We start from the raw sequence: 16,409 nt of genomic DNA, 5'->3' as shown, positions 1-16,409 counted from the left end.
TGCGGGGAACGCCCCTCGTCCCCACACGCGGTCGCTGGCCAGGGAAACGCCTTCCTGAAAGCCAAGGGCCGTGCTGCCCCAGCGCCCCACCGCAAATCGGAGTGACCTGCGCTTCACCTGAGTGGTGCGTAACCAGAACGAAAATCGACATGGTCATTCGGAGCTGCTTGCTCAAAAGGGGAGAGAACGAGGGTTTTGCTGCCGTTCTCACCTGCCCTTGGCCCGTTGGTATTTGCCGGTCACTTTCAGAGTGAAAGAGGTGTGGGATGCAGGTTGCTGCTCAGCATCACACCGATCCAGCTTGAGCTGGCTGCGGTAGCCCAGGTTTAGTTTGCCCTGTGAGAATAATAGATGTTTTGAGGTCACATCATCAAAACACAGTATGGTTCCTGTCCTGAGGTATGGTCCTCGGTATTTTGGCTCTTAAGTGAAATCATCGGTCATCAGACATTTATAGAGTGAAGAACAACGCTCGGTGGATGGTAGAATATACATACACTGAAGATTAATAAGCTTCTTATTTAGGTTGACAACTGCAGTCTGCCAATCTGCTGTACAGAGTGTCCAATACCCTGTGTCATGCTAGCTGTACCTCCAGGGACTGACCGTGCCTGAGCCTTCGCTGCCAAGATCAGCCATCCCCTCACTGGCAGCAGCAAAGCCCAAGAGAGACTGGAGTCATCACCTTGCTTATGATCTTAATCGGTGATGGAACCTCTTCCCCTTCCATTACAGGCCTGAGTGAAAAAAGTATCGGGACTACTTTGCTGTGTATGAAGTATGGGAAAGGGATATTATTATTGTACAAGACCAATCAAAATCTTAGAACAAAAGAGAGGTGATGCTATATTTGCTCTTCATTCAGTCCTCTCATACTAATGCATTAAGAGACAGACTGTAATTGCCAAACCACAACCCCTTTTTTTTTTTCTTCCCAGGATTCCTGTCTCATTCAATATGTTAAAGTCACTATATTGTTTGTGAATATTTTGGGCTTGTTTTCTGTGAAGAAGGGGTGCCTGCAGAACACTTGCTTTACATGTTGCAGGTGTTGAAAGATGTGAAGGTACCAAGTGAAGGTGACAAGGCCAGACAGAAAAATGCTGGTTTCATACATTAGATTAATGAAGTTTTTTCAGACTCTGATTTATAGATGTGCTGAGCCCTCCACACAAATAAAGTAATGCTGTTCATGTTTTGTGTGTCTTATAATTCTCTGCACACTGAGAAGTTAAGTTCTCTAAAATCTCTCACAGTTTAATTATTCAAAGATTTTTGTAAAATCTCAGTGCCTCACAGCTCCATCTCTAAAAGGGAGGTGATAGCAGGCCCCTTGGCTCTGAGTGGTTCATGAAAATAAATGTATCTGCAAAAATATGAGGCTGGGATGGTAAGTGTTCTGAGAAAATGAATCTTTTCTTCAAAAGAAGATTTGCTTAATTGGAAAAATAAGTAAAAATAAGTAAAAAAGATTGAACAGTGGAAGAAAAAGTACAGAACAGAAGAGCAGTGTCCAACTATAACACTGAATTCAGAAGAAAGCCATGAAAACACAGTACTTGGTATTATTTAATAGCACAACTAGATTAAAAATCAAATCTAACCTTAATTTTTCAATTTCATGATTCCTAGGTGCTTGTCTTTGTCACTGAGAGAATATTTTGTGTAATATGTGCTTTTCCATGGGGTAATTCTCATGTGTGCAGACTGCAGATCCCCCTTCATTAGTTAGCTGTGACTCATTAGCAGTTTCTATCTTTTCCAAACACATCCCTCTAGTGTTATCCACACCAGAATGTTTCCAAATAATACTATGATAGGTTGCCATTCTAAACCAAATGCCTCTATATCCCTGTCATGAACAATCCTCCTGGAGGGAGAAATGCCACCAGACATAACAGCTATCCTTCTGGAGCATCTCTGATACCCTATTTCATTCTATTTTTGTGCAAACCATTTCTTTTCAGTGGCAAATGAAAACGCAACCTCTACTTTAATTATTCATGTTGTCCATCTTTCCTGCTGACTCTGCACTTCTTCTCAGCAAGTATGCCTTCAGATGAACAAGGGGCTAAAAAGTAAAGAGTCCTGGGTGAGAAATAATGGGGCTTGATTGCATACAATGAATTTTCAATTATATGGTGAGACCAGCCAAAGCACTGCTGGAAAGAATTGTTCATCTGGTAACATTTTCACCTTCTGCTATAGCATAAAAGACGAGGGCTTTTTCACCTGGCTTCCTCTAGAGGGAGAATCCTAATGAGCATTGGAGTTCTGACCTTCTTAGCAGGAGGTGTGGATTACAGATGGAGAGATAATGAAAGCTATCACATAAAATGAGGAATTTATGCACACTGCTTTTGATGTCAGAGAAAGGCACCTTAAGCAATGAATATTTAGACATATTCATTTCATTTGCTTGCTTTAAAAATTCATAAAACTCTTGGATAAAAATTGACACCTTTTCAAGTCCTGATGTTCAGATGTCAGTGTCGCTCTCCCTGCAGTAGAATTATTTTTCTGTATTTCTGTGGTCAGAGCTAATGAGGAATCTCATGCTACTATGCTCCACTATAGGTAACAGAAGAGACTGTCCCTAATTTATAATGTTTGTTATCTCCGGTGGATGCAGGATTGGGAGCACTGAGTGCTCCAAACTGCATTATGGGTACAGCAGGGAGACTACCAAGGAGTCCCTTTATAGTTTCCAATAAGCACAGATAAACTGAGAGGACTACATCTATAAAAGGATGGAAAACCATCTCTGTGTACATTTCTAACACTCTGCAAAGACTGAACAAATAAGCTAGCTATACACCATCGGGTGAAAAGTATTGTTTATAAATCCTTATCATTAAACTCTGGGCAGTTTCCAAAACATAATAGAGGCTCCTGAACAAGGATATCATCACAGCACCTCGGATTCTGCCTGCTGCATTTGAACTCACAGATTAATAGTAAGTATCTCTAAGTCCCATTCTCTGTTCTAGTAAACGTAGTCCTGCAGTGAAGCACAAGGGAAATTTAAATTCTTATGCTAATGAAAAATTGCTGGGCTTGAATTACTTATGAAATGAAAAATTTGCTACTGGTTTATAATAAATAAGACTTGGAAAATATTCTTTTAAATCCTTATCTCATGGTTTGAGGGAAAGACATGTAAACAAACCAGAAAGAGAAATGTATAGGCAATACAAAGAAAATGCTGAAATCACAAAATTTTTCAGGAGGGAAAGGAAATGTTCGAGGGGGCTACCATGAGTTCATCACCTGTATTCTGTTTTAACATTTTTTGCTTGTGAAGTTTCTTTCCTTCCACCCTAAAGACACTCATGTTGCTGGTATCTTCAGATGGCATTACACATGCAGTCATTTACAAAATAGCTTCCAGTAGGCCTCAAAAGCCATCACTGAATTGTGTTTTAGAAACCCACAGCACAGCCAAATTGCAAAATTCTGATTTTTAAATCCTTAATCAGGCACTTTTGCTGACTTCAAAGTCTGTTAATTTCTCCTTTCGCTCAGTGCATCTGCGTGTTCTTTTCCTTTTCCTGTGATGCTGTTTTCTGCACAGTTTTTATAAATACTGCTAATCACATGCATTGACTATAAAAAAAAATAGCCAGGCTTGTAAGCTCTTTTTTTTTTTCCTGGAAAAATGCCATTGGGAAAATCTAACTAAAATGGCTGCAATGATGGCTGCAGCTGGTACTCTGCTCAAAACCATGTCCCCCCCACCTTGTTGCTCTCAGCTCTGGCCTGCAAAGAGCAGAGGAACTGGGGGACACTAAGAGTAATGTTCTTGGCATCCTCAGAGCATTTAAATACATTTCATAGTGCTTTGTTACAGTCTCCTGTTTGAAAGAATGGGGAAAGAAAAGATGAAATCCTGCTAACAGTCTAAAAGCTTCCTGAAAACAATTAATCTGCCAGTAAGCCCCAAAAGGCTATCTGTCAAGAAGTTAATAAAGATGAAATGTCAGGATGCCACATGGCTGCTAACAACTGCAGGCAGGAGGGGAAATGAGCTTCCAAGCAAAGAAGCACAAACTATGTCATCTCACATATGATCATGTATTAAAACCAGCAACTGCAGATGCTGACTTTTGTGTCTCTGCAGACATCTCTGACCTTAGCATCTCTGCTGCTGCGTTGGCTTTATCAACACTAAAGCCCATGACAAAGAAGGGTGCACCAAGTTTGTTCTACAGGTGTTGGATCACCCAGAGGGGACTGGTGGGAGACACAGAAGTTGCCCTATGTCCCTAGAGCTGCACAGATCTCATACAGGCCAGTGTTCAGCAAGAGGCAGATGAAGCTGTCAGGCAACTCTGGAGCACGGCCTCTGTCCCATACAGCTCTACTTGTGTGCTTTTGTTTGCTGGACTGGGAGTCAACCAATGTTTTATTTCCACCCAGTTTCCAAAGGGCAGATCAGGGCCCTGGAGTAGAGCCCTGGCCCAGTCACTGCCAATGAGCAAACAGTGTCTGCTTGCAATGAAGGCTTGCCCAGGACAGGGAAGGGGAGAAAAGCAAAACAATCTTCTCACCATACATCCTGTTTATTGCACATGTCTAGCAATCTAATATTCCCAATCTCTGGACTGCACCACGGCCTCAGCATTTGGCGGATACCTCTCAGTAAGCCTTGAATGCCATCACTTTACTGTGCTTTGTAACCTCAAATATGGCAAAATTGCAAAGCCCTTGATTTTTATGTCTTTAAGTCAGGCGCTTGGCTGATCTGAAAGACTTCTTTGACAAAATAGTCTCTCTAGTCTGATGAAGAAATCAAGATTTGTTTTCCCAATTTACTGTATTTTCTATTGAAAAACAGAGGACACCAGTTTGGCAGTAAGCCCTGTGCTTCCCAGTGAGAGGATGCAAAACACAGACAGGCTGACCAGACCAGGAAGTGAAAAGAAACACTTAATTTCTATGTTTCAAGATTGGAGATAGCTACAAAATCCAGCAAGCAGCAATGGTGGCAGAACATTAATGAAACTGTCTAGCAGTATCTCTGCTTCAACAAGTGCAGGCCTCATGATGCTAAAAGGGGTCTATTTCACTTCACTGAAGAATTTTCGTTTCTGCTCTGTCCATTGAGTCACAAATGCTTTTTCTTTGCACCTTCCATCTATCTAAAACAGATATCCTCACCTACCATTAGATCTTAGTGTGCACACTTCATCACTTGGGTACCTAATGGGCCAGGCAGGTCTTTAATCAGAGCCCTTTTTCCCTGCTCTCCTTTTGCATTATTTTTTACTGGTGTTGGTTGCCTGTTAACCCTAACACCTTTGCTTCCTTCACAGGAATTTTACGTGTCCCCACCTCAACAGATACAGAAAAAAACCACATTACTTCCATCCTGGCTGCATTGTTCTTCATCTGTGTTTCCGCACCATGCAGAGTTGAAGGCAGGCAAGTGGCCCAAGCATTGAGCCCAGGTAATGGCTGCATAGCTAGGGCTGCTCATCCCCCAGGCAAGTGGGAATTTAACACTAATGCCTAAGGTGGAGAATCTGACCTGTTTGCTGGGCCTGTGAAAAATGATCTATAACAAAGTGTTCTTCCCTGCTAGGTAATACTGCACACATCAAAGGTTATATCAAAGGTAAGTGGACACTGTTTTGGAGAGAGAAAAGGCTCAGTTTGGTAGAGGTGGCATGAATTTATGGGGGCCTTTTATCTCAACAGTTACATGGGCTTTTGACTGCTTAGTCTGATCAAGATATTTTCAGAGAGGGGATTTCCTTGGTCACTGCAAGTGTGGCTAAGAAGGTGTGTGTTCCTCTTCCCTTCCCTTCAGAAATGGCTGCAGGGGGTTCATTATAGGCTTCACTTTGTTGCCCTATAGTCTCTAAGGTGCAAAGTCCTCTATGGGGTAGGAAATTAATAGTGCATTGGTGATCAGCATAGGCTGATAGAGAAATCCCACTCTCAGGAGAACCTATCCCTTCTTCTGCTGGACTAACAAAATTCTTATCACAGCCTACATTAAAAAATTCCAGGTTTCCCTACCCAAATACAGGTCATCAGTAGGGTCCCAAAGAAGCTAGGTAGATCACTTGGGTATCAGAACAGTATCAGCCCATCATGCTGGTGCACTGTCCATCATCAGAAACAGAGATCAGAGTTACTATGGCACTTCACAGAAACTTCCACAGCCTGCACTTGTGACCCTGAGCTCAGGATGTACAAAGCTTAGCACAGGGCACTGTCCAGGACATTTTTGCACTCGTGAGAATCCTCCATCTGGAATATTCTCTCAACCACATCAGCCAAGAGTGAGACAGATGTAAATACTTTACACCATGCTTTGGTAGGAAAGAGTAGGTTAAATTAATTAAGCTCACATCACAGAGATTCAGCATCTGCTTCAAACAAGTAATGAACCCACACTGATACCAGAGCCTCATCTGTATAATGGAAAGAGCCATAGCACGTCTTTGCTTTACAGGTCATAACTGAAGTCAGGAGGCAACTCACAGAACATGCTGGGATTTTTGCACATCCAGAAATGAACTAGTCGTGTTTTTCTATCAGTGCAATAGAGAATGGAGCAAGGACACTTATGGATTAAAAATCAAATTATCTTATTTGATCATTTCCCCCAGTCTCTTCTCCCCGGTGTTTTAAACATTCCATTTGTTGAACAGGAAAAAATTAGAATAGCAAGGCAGGAGATACATGAATATAGCTGATCTACTGGAGTGAAGCCAAACCAGCAAAGCTAGGAATGTGTTTCTATAGTTCTTAGCACAGTAGGGCTGCACTGGGACTCAGAAGTTATTGTGATGCAGTGATAAATAATGGTAATGGGAACATCAGGAAATGAATACAGACAAACTGTATCTCCTACAAGTATGTCAAAAATTAACATTTACCATCAGCATACACCATATGACTGTCCTTCACAGCTTGATTCAGTGCATGAAGTGTATATTGTTGTTTGAGGGGTAAAAAACATAAGTCAGGGCAATGATCACCCTTCATAAATAGGGCTGTTTCTTCAGGATGGGCTTCCCCACTATGGGACAAACCAGCAGCAAAGTGTTTTGTTCACATATAAAGTGCTGCATCTGTAAAAAAATGCATCTGTGGGAAATTGCATTTCTGCCCAGCAGGAAATGTCCTTACATAATCAGCTGGGGCTCTGTACTGAAAAAGGAGAGCTTGAGCCTTACTAAGCTGTGCAGTCTTGTACAGCTGTACAGACCCAAAAAACCCCATGTTTTAGTGTTTGACACTTTACCAAGTCACTCAATCATGTTAAGTTTTATTTTTTTTTATTCCAAGTCATAACAAGGTTTGGATTTAAAGTAGAGTAGGTTAAATGAGTTTTCTTGCTTTTGTAAATCCACTATCAGACCTGTGGTGAAATCAGCATCTTCTGTGGAGATTTTAGCTCCAGGATTACTGCAATATCTTTTCCATCCATATTACTCATCTATTCAACTCACTGATTTTGTTCCTTTCTAAAAAGGAAAGATGAGTGGAGAGGAACATTATATGGCTAATGACTTACAAGCCTTTGAGATGAAACCTTGGACTCTATTCTGGGCAGAATAATTGATCACTTCAAACTGATTCAAACTCAGGTGAGAATCAAGAAGCAGTAGCCTGAATTTTTGTGTTGCTCATGGGTTTTCTACTTTCTTATCCATACTGGCCTTTATGGCAGATCAAATGTCTCCTCTGTCTTTGAACACTTATAAAAGTGGACATGGAAAGTGCATTCATCCCATATTTCTGTATGAATTTAATTTTTTTAAATGTATGTGTTTATCTCTTTTATAGTCTTCTTTAACCAAATTTATTCAGTACAATTTACAAAATTCCTAAAGTCTCTCAGTACAGAATAAGCAATCTTGCTAATAAGGTAGCTTATTCTTCTAATTACTCTGCATTTTTTAGTGCTGCTATTTCTAAGCCTAGAGTTGTGATGAAAACAGTCAAATAATTGTGCAACTTCATGAAGGGAGGAAGGAAACAGCCCAATGAGAGATTTATCTGGGCTGATCCTCATAAGCAAACCATACTTACTTTAAAACCAATGGGTTAAGAATTAAATGAAGTGTGGATACTGCAGTCATTGGGTAGTTAGTTGACAGGACATGCAGTCAGAGAAGCAAATAGAGGCACGGTCAATGAGTAATTAAAAAAAAATCTATACTAATACAGATTTCATTTTGGAGGAAAATAGTCCATTTTGATTCTATTCAATCTCCTCAACACCAGGAAATCTTTATTTCCTGAGCTGTTAGGACACTCCTGCTCAGGGCTAAGAAATTACTGTGACAGGTGTGCACAGAGAAGTAGGTCCATAAGGACTGCTCATCTGGCTCTCCTCAGGGCAATATTGTAAATGTAAGCTGTGCATGACAACTTATGGGGAAAGAAATATCTTTCAAATAGCCTACCAATGCAATAACAGTGTGTTGCAGGAACCACTAAATAAATTTTCTGCAGTGAAATCTTCAGTGAGCTTCAATTAAATAGGGATAGTACTAATCTCTACATGTCCACGCTTGAGACCTTACATTGGCAATATCACGTGGACTTACTAAATGACTTTGAAAGTCTTTCACACATCAAGGTCCATTAGAATTTCTCTTCTCTTTGTAGGATGAAACAATGATGTTTCCTCACTCAAAGTTCATTTAAGCTCTCAGTATACACACAGTTTCACTGATACCACACAATGCTGGCCACCTTCCATCACTGCAGTGTCCTGGAAGATGAGGCCTGGCCTGGAAAGCTGTCTGGATGGAGAACAGAACCATTTTTGCAACAAAATCTGAAAGATGAGAACCTCATATAAACTGCAGGGATGATGCTACTGGAATCGCACACAGATGGTAAGTCTGTGACCACACTGCCTGGGGCTTTGTGCTCACCAGACCTCACAAATTTGTTTGGAAATCTGGGAATGCATGTCCTCAGGAAAACCCCATATGCTTACACGATGAATGTTGGAGATACAGCAAGAAGCGTTCCTCTTTCACAGTTTTTCTTCCTTTTTCTTGTAATTAAATCACCCATATATGTGGTAAATGAGCTTAACAATCTCCATGCAGCTTTTACTCAAATGGTTTCACTTGAGCACTTCTTTAGATACAAGAATCCCCGTGCTCAGAAATGGATCTGTCTCTAGGATGAAGTGAGCCATCTGCTTAGCTGTGCACTGCAGCACCCTCAGCATATTAGGAGAGAGAGAGAGAAAAGCAAGCAGAATAACTACATCCAACTGGAAAAGCAAATACAAATGCACGTACAATGAAATTTGACCCAGGCCCTGCAGTTTACCCTTCAAACTCAATAACAGCACAGGCATGTTAAAGGTCAGGACCATAAAACACCTTTGTCTCACCTCTCTTCCAAAGATAGCACAGCTAACTGAGCTGCAGGGCCTGCCAGTCTGCCGATGGAGTGGCTAAGTGCTCTCTTAGGGGACAGTACCATTTACTGTACCATCAGCCACGCTTCCTGAAATAGCCTGTTTCTCCTCAGAGGCCACTCTGATCACCATCAACAACTTGCAGGGACTTCTGACACCAGACAGGAAAACAGCACAAACTCTTTCTTTGACATCAGCCCAATCAAGTATGTCTAGCACAGCAAGAGCCTTCGCAGAGGCCAGGGTTTGGTACCCCTCAGGAATGACAAAGTTAGTAGGCATTGAAGTGAAGATTGTGCCATGACATAAGACAATGAAAACAGATGGGATATGCAAGACAATTCATGTAAGCCCTGGTTTTCAAAGACATTGCCAAACTAGGATCTTTCCAGACAATTCTGCTTGTTGTGAGATATTAACTCCTTCACACACTGCTAGACCAGATATAGAAAAAAGCAAACACTTCTCTAGCAGGTCTGCTTGCTCTGTAAAATTACTGCTTGTAGTTTTCTTCTTGCAGTTCAGCTGAAGTTGGGAATAGCTGTGTCTCACACAGAGCAAGCAATTAGAAGCACAAGCATTTCCATTTGCTCCCATGTGTCATTTTTAATCTCATAAAAATGACTAAGCCACAAACTAAGAGAGAGAGAGATGTTTTTTCCAGCTTAGAGGTAGTTAGATGCACTTTTGATGTGTGTCTATACAATGGAAGAATTCAGCTGTATGAGTTACAGTTGTGTGTGCAAGTTGAATCCAAGGGTATGGATGTGAGCTCTTTAGGGGCAAGTAACAATAAATACGCACTTATCCTGGAATTGCAATCACTGCTTGATCCTGGAGATGTAAGCATGGTATAAAGACTAGGAAACACTCCTGATGTGGACACACAAACTGAGCAGGCTTCACTGCTGGGGACCATTGGATGGCATTTCTCTTCAGAGCACCAGCAATTCAAAGTTCATGGGGAGTCAGTGCATTTTAGGATTCTCTTCTGTGTTGCTCAGTAATTCAGCTTCCAGTTACATCCACATATTGTCTCATTAGACTCAAACCCAAGTGACTTATTCTGCACTCCTGTACATATCTGAACACCAAGTGTTACCTGGTCACTCTTGGAGTTAAGTGGTCTTTACTAACACTGAACTACTTGCCGTTTACCTGGGCAGTAGGAGGATGCCAGACATGAGTTGACCTGCAGTAACTGCTTCTATGAAGTCTCTTATTCCCCTCTAATGCTGCTCAATATGCAGTCTTTCAGCATTACAGGAAAGAGTGCCTTCACCTCCATGGAGGGTTGGAACAGGCAGCCTGCCAGGCTGGTGGAACAGCTGATGCACAGTAACTCGAGCCCATAATGGTGTGGTGTAGCATTAGGCACTTCTGTAGGTCTCCCTGGGGCAGCAGCAGCTAACAGTGGAGTGAGGGTCTGCTTCCTTAGGGTCTCAGAAAAAGCATTGTTCTCAAGTCAGATCTAGGTCACTGCTAACTCAAAAACCTCACACCACACTCCTTTGCCTGGCATAGATGTGGCTTCAGAATTAGGACAGCTTTGGATGCTGGAAGATAAGATAGAGGAAAAATGAGGGCTGAAAGATATAGGAGTGCCTACTTTGTGGTTCTCAATATCCGTCTGATAAGCAAGATGTGGGTGTGGTTTTCCCTAGATCTACTCTTTTCACACACAACAGAGGAATCAACCTTGCTGCTCTTTAGTGCAGCCTGAGTAAAGTGCAAGAACTACCCAGAACACTGGGGTTTGCTTGAGAGATTGTAGCTGCAGCCTGCAGATGGGATGTCAAGAGCGGATTTTAAGTGGTTAAAAGTGTTTTTCAAACCATTTTGTTTTGCAGCATTCCCTTCCAGTGTGACTATTCTGCAAATCACAGTACTCATTTTTAATTAAAGTGCAAAAAGAAACACTGGGAATGATGTTAAATTGTTTTGATTTGACCTGTCCAGGGTTCATGGGTAAGCTTCTTACCCATTTGTTTGTGCATTTATGAAAAAGAAAGAAACAATCCAGAATGCTAAAACCAGAATTTGGAACAGTTGTTTTAATTCTGAACAGCTGCTCTGTTTAACCATCCACCCCTTAGTATTGTCAGCAAGCATTTTTTTGACAAAGATGTTGCTCATATATGCACATGAGCAACATCTTGTCACAGAGACTCTCTGTCTACAAACATTTCTGTGGGCTATTTTTCCTTGATTGTATACTACTTCTGGGAGAGTCATTGTAGTCCTGATTAACCATTCTCAACCAGGCAGTCAGCAGGCATCAAACAGCCTGCAGGATGAGCTGACCCAACACAGAATGCAGTCTGTGGACGGGGACATGCACAATACTCTCCAAGTGTGTTGCATTTGATGGACACTTGTAAACAAAGGCTCTCAAGTTCTAAAAAGAATTTTGTTGACTGCAACAAGTGATTTGGAGATCAAAGAAATTTGTACCAAGATGGCACCTTCTTTTAAATGTGATTTTATTTCTCTTTCCTCTCTTCCTTGGATATAACTACATAAGACAATTTCTCCAACAAAGGATTTCAGAGGCATCTCTGGTTTTGTTCTCCTGGCCTTTCAGAAGTTCTTTCTCTTCTTTTCCCTGTATATGGACATAAAAGGCTGTGCTGCAGAGCTTTACATACAGTTTGGAAATAAATAATAGATGATTGACTAAGCTGGTGACAGACTGTCGCAGCAGCAGCTGTGTATGCTGGAAGCTTGCTGCTGTTTGGGAATTCTGCAGCTGAATGGAAGCAACGAGGGATCTCTTCTGTTCACAAGGGATTGACACCATTTTCATCGCAACAGGAAATAGGTGAGGCTTGTGCTTTGGCAGGAAGGATTTGATGAAACAGCTCTCACATGCTCAGTGGCTCCATCAACATGAATGAATGCACAAGAACTGGACTGAGGCCTTATATACTTTCCAAATGGGTATCTGGTTTTCAGTCTATATAAACGTACTTCTTCATAGCGGCCCTTAGAGTTCCAATTTATAACAAGCTCACAGTATAAATGCTACAGTGGATTTACATCCATCTAGAAGAATCATAGAATGGTTTGGTTTGAAAGGAATCTTAAAGATCATCTCGTTCCAACCTACTCGCCAAGGCACTATCCCAAGCTGCTCAAAGCCCCATCCAGCTTGGGCTTGAACACTCCAAGGGATCTGTTCTCTAGAAGCTTCTCTGGGCAACCTCTTCACCTCACCTGCCTCACCCCCCTCATCATAGACAAATGTCTCCTTTATGTTCAATAAATCCACCCTCCTTCAGTATAAAGCCACTACCCTTGTCATAACTCTACCTGCCCTTTAAAAGTCCCTTTCCAACTTCTTTCTAGCCCCTTTTAGGTACTGAAATGCTGCAATAAGGTCCCCCCTCCAAGCCTTCTTTTCTCCAGGCTGAACAATACAAACTCTCTCAGCCTGTCTTCATAGGAAAGATTCTCCAGCCCTTCAATGCCCCACCAGAGCCCAACTACGCAGTCTTCTCAACTGCCTCAGGAGCCTTTCCAGTTTCCTTACAGCAGTATCCTGAAATGTAGAGAATCTGTTGCATATGTCTGTAAATTAATAGTCTTATGTGCAGGCAGAAACAATTGCACCTGTAAGAAGGCTGGGACAGCTCACAGATATGTAAGATCCAGAATTTTTCTCAATATTTACCATTTCCCCTCACATCTTCCAGCCATGAACAGGACTCCACAAACACAATTTTCTTCAGGTAACCTGTGAACAGGAAATTATGGTTTAGTGAGTCACAGATCCTAAAATACCCTATGAAGCATGTGACCTCTGCATAATACTACTATTAATAATAATTAAGCAATGCAAGTGTACGGTTTTGGAACATGCTGAGGAAAGCTCAGTGTGGAGGAGGAGAGACAGGCACACTCAGGCAGTTTTAGATACTCACAGCACCTGGGGGCATCCAGACAGACAGGTACACCCCATCTCTTACAGAATGGGATAGATAAGCACATTCTGCTTCTATGGACAGAAAATCCCTCACTGTCGGACAAAAGACAGGCATCACAGCTAATACTGACCAATATCATGAGCTCATCTCATGGCACATGGGTAATGACTGCAAACTGGCTTAATTTTACCTGAATGTATGTATGCCTTATTTCACAGTTCAGAGCAACAATATAATATATAAACTTCATCTTTCTGATGCTTTCAGGTTCCTGTCATGCTTTCAAGCGGAATATCACTAAAGATGTTGACCACTGGCAGGCCTATATGGGGAGTCTAGTGGGCCTGAGACAGCTGAAATCTAGACCTGAACATCACATGTTAGATGAAATGTGAGGTATCTCCCAAGCACAAATCTTGTCTGACTTGGAAAGGTGACAACTTCTCATGTTTTCCACCAAGCACCACATTCCTCTTGAAAAGCAAGCAAGCAAACAAAAGTAGTCCCTTATGTTGTGGTCAGTGTGGTGACCCAATGACTGGTGTGATGTCTCCTAAATATTTTAGTACAGCCAGTACTACTTCTCTCCAGGAAGAAGGATATGGTGGACTAAACTGACCTTTGCCAGTCATCCTGCACATCTTATAGCAGCTTTGAATTTTCTGGTTGAGAGATCCAGCTCTCAGCTGAGGGATTCTCTTTGCTATCATCAGAGTCTAAGTTGGCCAATAAACAGCAATCATTCAGATGTTTCTGTTATGGTCTGTTTTGGGACTTACAAGGTTGTGGCATTCACCTCCATAGGCACCAGCAATGTCAGGAAGAGAGTTTGGACATTTCTGGAAGAAGGTGGAAAACTCATTTGGGTGCTTAGGCAACGTTTGGGACTAAGCCACAATTTGGTATATTCAGTATAGTTCATAATGCAAGAACCACCCAGTTTTATACCCATTTTGCACATCTGCATCCATAATGCCAGTGGCCACTGCCAAACTCCTCTGTAAGAAAATTTACACTTTTCATAGCTTGTTTCACACTACCACCGGTGATCAGCAACCAAAGGAAGAAATCTCAAAGATCCCTTAAGCAGAGGGGGTGTGAGAGGAGAACAAGTCACTTATGTCTCAGTGCCCGCTATGCCATGTAGGTCCATGGGCTCAGGCAAACACTGAAAAAGGGAAGCAACTACTCCCAATGTCACTTTGCTACATCACCCTCCAAGAAAACAGTACCTTCTTCGATAGCTCCTGCAGCTGCTCAGATCTCAGCAATTAATCCTCTGTGGCAATCTCCTTTCCTTTGGCAAAGTCGCGTTCCAGCGCAAGAGATATATATTGTCCTTGTGAATTCTCCCAAGCAGCAATCAATAATGGTAAAATGAAACCTCTGAAACTTCTTCAGCTTTCTTTGTCTAATGTGACAAGCAGACAGATTAAAACAATGTCCCAACAGGAATTTTCCTTCCTTAATATTTAGATTCTACATATCAATTCCACTCTAGCTGTGACTAATATCCACCACCGCCACACCCGCCTCCCAGGATTTCCTGATTTTAGATCACATGTATTTTGAGCAAGATTTGTAAGTAATTAATCTGACTCTTGGCTTGAGGTACCTGAAAATGCTGAGCACCCATTTTCATACAAGAAGATTTCTTGAAGATGTACCTAGTAGGGCGCCTGGAAAAGCGCTTGAAATCATGTAATCATTGCTGAATACTTTAGCTATAATTTCTCTTGTGAAAGCATTTTCAAAATTGTAGTTCTATCATAATAAGTGCAATGCTATTTGCTTCTCCTTGTGGCTCTGGCTTTTGGATTCAAGTGAGTAGATGTGTATCTGTCCCACACTGTGACCACAGCCTCAACAAGGTCCAGAAACGTAGCAGCAGGGACTAACATTACCAATGAATAAAGCCCAACTCATTGGCCCTTCTAACAAGGAATTATCCAGGCACCAGTCCCAGAGCTGCACTAATACTTTACATGGAGCTTTGCCACACAGCTATCTCAGTTTGCCCAGCACTGCAACACCACATGTCACCATGGTAGGCTGTACATACCCCATAGAGAAACTCAAGTCTCCATTTTAAAATGTCCTCATGGTTGCAGAGAGAAGCTTGAACACATTGCACCACAGCTGCAGCCTTAATAGTCATGTAAGAGTTGCGTGGGTAATGAAAAGATGCATCCCAATATATTATTGAGAAAAAAAAATTTGCTGTGTTTTTTTTTTTTCATCCATCGCCTAGTTTTTAAGCACTAGGTAAGACCTAAAAAATATCTTGGCACAACAATGCACCCAAAATACATCCAACTGCTCTAATATTCAACGCAGACATGGTGTTAGGCCTAGCAAAACAATGCCTCTTGCTGCGCACATTTTATCCGCGGTTGGTCTGCAGCAGGAGAGTCACTTCCCACTGATACCCCCAAACCAGGACATGTTCTAGGCATCAGTGAACATCGACACATTTTTCAGCAGCACATAGGAAAATCTGTTTCAGGAAAATCAAAGTTCCTGAGTGACTGGTGCCAGGGCAGTTACTGGGCCTTTGCTTCTGCTGCCCTGATGCAGAGGACACGGGAGATTTCATGGTCTGGCACTGTTTTGCCCAGTGATATGAAGTACACACAACAAAACACTTTGAGGGACCATGAACAGGTGTTGATGGTGGATGGCCACTGGTGGGATCTGGGAGAGGAGATGGAGCCAGAAAACTGGGGTGAGGAGGGGAATGGAGGAGGTGGAATCTCAGCCCGCAGACAGGAAGGTGAGACCCTCAGGTACGGCATGGCAAGGCATAGGGGAGCAGAAGGGACCCGGCCGTGGGGGCCGGAGGGAACCCAGTGTCAGGGAGAGCAGGACGGCGGGCGGGGGCGGCCTGTGGGGTCGGCCAGTCCGGGGAGCTGAGGGTACCGCCGTACGCTCGCCCCATGCCGGGCCGGTGCGGTGAGCGGGGAGCGGAGCCGGCGCATCCCCACGCCCGGGATCGCCCCCGCCGCCCCGCGCTGTGCCGGGCCTGTCTCTTATACACATCGCCCCCGCCGCCCCGCGCTGTGCCGGGCGGGGGTCGCAGC

The 16,409-nt window shown here is 42.6% G+C and overlaps 1 long non-coding RNA gene across 1 annotated transcript; it reads left to right on the top strand.

Annotated features, from left to right (window-relative positions):
• Positions 1–17: 17 nt before the first annotated feature.
• On the top strand, positions 18–14,077 carry LOC107205874. The gene is made up of 5 exons (XR_001522176.3): positions 18–124; positions 5,316–5,450; positions 7,490–7,604; positions 8,632–8,864; positions 13,597–14,077. It is a non-coding gene; the product is annotated as an uncharacterized LOC107205874 (long non-coding RNA).
• Positions 14,078–16,409: the final 2,332 nt, after the last annotated feature.

This window comes from Parus major, chromosome 5, assembly GCF_001522545.3.
Source record: "Parus major isolate Abel chromosome 5, Parus_major1.1, whole genome shotgun sequence".
NCBI classification, from domain to species: Eukaryota; Metazoa; Chordata; class Aves; order Passeriformes; family Paridae; genus Parus; species Parus major.
The sequence above is the reverse complement of the archived record's forward strand: the minus strand, read 5'-3'. Positions and strand labels throughout refer to the sequence as shown.